Source organism: Lactuca virosa, chromosome 6, assembly GCF_052849685.1.
Source record: "Lactuca virosa cultivar CGN04683 chromosome 6, Lactuca_virosa_CGN04683_v6, whole genome shotgun sequence".
Lineage (NCBI taxonomy): Eukaryota > Viridiplantae > Streptophyta > Magnoliopsida > Asterales > Asteraceae > Lactuca > Lactuca virosa.
Window position 1 is genome coordinate 247,445,512 of NC_136431.1, and position 4,809 is coordinate 247,450,320.

The window sequence follows — 4,809 nt, forward strand, 5'->3', positions numbered from 1 at the left end:
TGGACGTTTTGGAATCCATTTGAGAATTTGAGATACCTTTTTGATGATCCGAGTTCCATTTGCAACGAACAAATCAAATTTAGAAGATCTTGGGTCTTTTGTTGGTATGAGAAAATCTCCAATTTGAACATTGTACCACCCACGATGCGTGTTGTACAACTCGTTCTTCGTGTTCTTCGAGTTCTTCAACGATCCAAGAACATCTTCATAAGAACCATCAACACTTTTGGGTTTTGACTTCAAATTCAATGAAACACTTGAGGATTGTTGCTTTGAAACCCAAATTTGCTTCACGGATTTCGGCTTCACAACATTTGACGATTTTTGTGAGTAAACACGCTTATTTTTACGTTTAATCTTCTTCTTCTTTTTCTTCCTCACCTTTTTGCATCTTGAAGATTTGATTTCATGAACAAACCCACTTTCCACAACTTCAACTTTACAAGTTTGGATCAAATCTTTTGGAGTTTGATACTTACGAATTTCTTGGATTACCGGCTTTCGATAAGGAATCATTTCTTCAAACGAATCACAAGACCACAAAATATCATCAGTTTGAACTCCAATCGAGCAAAAAACTTTTTCATTTTCATGAGAATCAACTTGAATTCCTTTTTATTGAACATCAAGAACACCTTCAACAACTTTAAGATCATGAAGATCATTTGGGTATTCAATAAGAGAAGTATATCTCCTGTTAAACAAACTTCTTTCTTTTTCATTGTGTTGATTTTCACTACTAGCTAACATGAGTATGGAAATTGCAAACAAGCATTCAATCTTCGAAAGTGGTTGAAATATCAATCTTTCATGATTATCCTTCAAACCTCCATATGAAACCAAAGTATTCCATGAAATCAACCCACCTTTTAACAATAATCCATATAATTGATTTTCGTTGACTTTGTATTTGACATCTTCAATGATTACAACCCAAGAATCATAAGCCAAATACACCATGATCACAAAAACTTGGATTTTTCTAGAGAGAGAAAGTAATTTTGAATGGGTTTTCTAGAGAGAGAAAGCAAAATCACTTGAATTCTAGTGACGAAAATCGAATTATGAATAGAACCAAAGATGAATTCGATTTCTAGAATCCAAACTCTCTAAAACACGAAGATCAAAAATCAAATGAAGAATCACCAAATCTAGAATGCCATGATGGATCAATTCTTGATCAAATCAAGAACATCCGCTCTGATAGCAATTGTAGTGGTGTTGATTATGATGACAAATACGGAATATGAAAGATCTAGTGAATCATCATACAAATCATGAACACATGGAGTAAATAAATTTGGGTTAAGCTCTGATTAGATCTAGAAAGAACATACAAAGTGGGTTTTGTAAAATTTCTCTCTAGTCTAAAACTCCAAAATGATCATTACATTAATGAGTGTCACTCACTTCCTATTTATAGGAAACACAACTCATTACACAATACAAGAGGGCAAACACAAACACATCCAAACGTGACTTTGCACCCTAACAACGTTATTAGTAACACCATACTTCTTCAAAATACTTCCAAGCATCCTATTGAAAAAGTGTGAAACACGAACACTGATTAAGGCTTTGAAACTCCAAATCTAGATTAAATGTTAGCATTCACAAAATATATGATAATTTTTGAATTGTTAGTACGAGTGGCTTTAGCTTCCACCCACATAGATACATAATCCACAACCAAAAGAATGTAAGTAAAACCCAAAGATGATGGGAAAGGACCCATGAAATCAATTCCCCACACATCAAAAATCTCACAAACTAAAATGGGGTTAAGGGACATTTGATTCTTTGATCTTAAAGAACCCATCTTTTGACACTTATCACAACTTGCACAAAAAACATAAGAGTCATGGAAGATACTTGGCCAGTAAAAGCCACTCTTTAAGACTTTCCTTGCAGTTCTTTGAGGATCAAAATGTCCTCCACAAGCATAAGAGTGACAAAATGCTAAGATATAAGATACCTCATGTTGTTCAACACATCGTCTGATCATTTGGTTAGCATAATATTTCCACAAGTATGGTTCATCTCATACATACCTTGATATGTGCATATTTATTCATATATTTCACACATTATCTTAATACTTTTAGCTACAATTATGCTTATTTTGGTACATAAGGTACTTATTATGTTTGAAATATGTTTTGTAGTAGCAAAGACATGCTCGGGATGAAAAAGAAGCAAACGAGGAGCTGGAAGCAGGAAAGAGTGGGCTAAGACAATAAAAGACAAGGAAGGCATGAAGTCTGAAGCCCATGATGTAGTCAATATATCCCACACCATGACAATTGAAAGATTCGCGACCATTGAGCTAATTTGGAGAATACGTGAGGAACCAAGTCGCCAGGCCGTGGAGCCTATTTGCCATGGCGTTGGAGTCAAAATTATGGAAACTATATATATTCAGACATTAGGTTAAATTGAGACTTTTGGCCGATTTTCAGAGAGGGATTGCGACTAAAACCCTCTGGAAAACCTAGGGAAGATCAGAAATCGCTTGGAGCTCAAGAGTTGAATAAATCTAGAAGAAATCTACATAGATCTATTTTGTTTGCTAAGAATTATTTATGACTAGTTTAAATTGCATTGATTTAGTGTGTTTTTCTGTTATGATGAGAGGCTAAAAACCTTAAACTAATGGTTGGTGAAGATAAACCTGAATCATATGTGTTGATTTCAATTTATTGGATGATTACTATTGATTTTACTTATTTCTGGAAATTAAAACCCTATCATGTTTTAGATCTAGTCTTTGAATGCCTTGATATGAGTTTAGTGTAATAGATGATCATTCTATTTGCATGAACTTATTTACCTAGTGATTTATGATCATTAAATTGTAGAGCTAGGATTAATCACATCTTAGATTAGGTAATTAAAGCTAGTAACTTTAACTGTGTTAGAGAGCATAATTAATCTTAATTTGTGCTTTGTTGCTTAACTTGATCATAAGAAAGTAACTATTAGATTTATCATTCATAGTCCAATGTGTGCTTATATCGATTTTGTGTTTAACTTGTGCTTGATCATTGCATGGTAATTCATAAATTGGCATATCTAGGTATTTGATCATAATAAGTAGTTAACAAATTGGTAATCAGTATAATCCATCCACTATAAACCAACCATAGGAGAGGGGAAAATCGGAACTGAACATAAGTACTCTTTAATCTTGAAGTAAATTTGTTTTCTTTGGTTGCTTAGCTGTTAATTTGATGGTAATTTGAATTAAGTTCTTCTGATCTTGCAAAATTAGTAAAAACCCCCATTTAAAGTTTGTTTTCTCAGTTTAATAGAAGTAGCTATTTTATTAATTAAATTTCATTCCCTGTGTTCAACACCCGACTTACCTAAACTATTCTATAATTTGACTAGGTACATTGCCTATAAGTGCATAGTTAGTTAAAGTTTTGTTAGGTTATAAATTTAAAACTAGTAGGTACTTTTGTGCACATCAAGTTTTTGGTGCCGTTGCCAAGGAACGACATATTTGATTTTTAGTTTAATTGCTTTTAGTTATTCAATCCTATTTGTGGGGTAAAAACCGCAAAAAGTTATTTTTCTGTCTGATTAGCAGCCATGTCGTGGGCATCTTGGCTACGTTATGGTCACATTACAGTCAATTTTTACTTTAGTATTTTTTATTCGTTTTATGTGTTTTTGTTTTGTTTTGTTTTTATTTCAGTGATGTATGACCAGAGGATCTAGAACTCCCATAGTTCCACCACCTGAAGATCCTGAATCGGCTTTCCACAAGAAGAAAGACAAGAAAATCGACGAGTAAACTAGCACCTTTGAATTTGATAAATTTGAAAGCTTTGAAAGAACTCCAACGCAAAGAGAATAGGATATGAGCCATAAAACGAAGATGTTTCAGAGGACAACATAAAGAGTGAATATAGGATATAGAGGAAATTGCAGATATGACGACGGAGGAGTATAAGAAGAGGTTGTGAAACGATAACGGTCTGGGTCTTGTGCCACCGAAATTTCAGCAACCGCCAACTTTGAACTCAAGGGTCATATTCTTGCTATGCTTTCCGTTCTTTGGGAAGGACCATGAAGATGATTTCAAGAACATTGATGAAGTTTTGGACATTTCTAACTACTTCAATGTTCTAAATGTTACTAGAGATGAGGTTTTAGTAACACTTACTGAAGATGCAAAAATTTGGTTGAAGTCACTCGCACCTGTAGTTATTCGATCATGGGGAAATACTAAAGAGGTGTTTATTGAGCAATTTAGTCCTCCTTCAAAGATCTCAAAGTTAAAGAAGAAAATAGCCAACTTCCAAAAAAGAAATCGGCGAATCCTTATACGAAGCTTGGAAGAGGTACAAAGGTATACTTAGAAATTGCCCTCAACACGACTTGAACGTGCAACAAGAGGTGTCTATTTTCTATGATGGGAATAATGTTACAATGAGGCAACTTCTAGATTCTCAAGGGCCAATGACCAAGAAGAATCTGTCCACAATTAAAGAGTTAATTGAAGAGTTTTCAAAATACTCAAGAGAATATCATAATCCACGAGAAGATGCTACAAGAAGAAATAACAATGGAGGGAACGAGAACTTGGGGGTGCAATAATGGAAAAATTAGAAAACATGGATCGACAAATGACAAAAATGGGCCAATCAATTCATGCCATACGAGTTGGATGTGAAAACTGCAATGGGCGTCATTTGACCAAAGATTGTGATCTAGATGAGAATGGGAAGCAAATGGCCCAAGTATGTTACTCAAGTGGGGACAAATATGATGAGGATTGGAGAAAACCGAAGAAAGGAGTGG

General features: G+C 34.3%; 1 non-coding gene across 1 annotated transcript; it reads right to left on the reverse strand.

Moving 5' to 3' along the window:
* Window positions 1–4,280: 4,280 nt before the first annotated feature.
* On the reverse strand, window positions 4,281–4,388 carry LOC145123185 (small nucleolar RNA R71). Its single transcript, XR_013715056.1, has one exon. It is a non-coding gene; the product is annotated as a small nucleolar RNA R71 (small nucleolar RNA).
* Window positions 4,389–4,809: the final 421 nt, after the last annotated feature.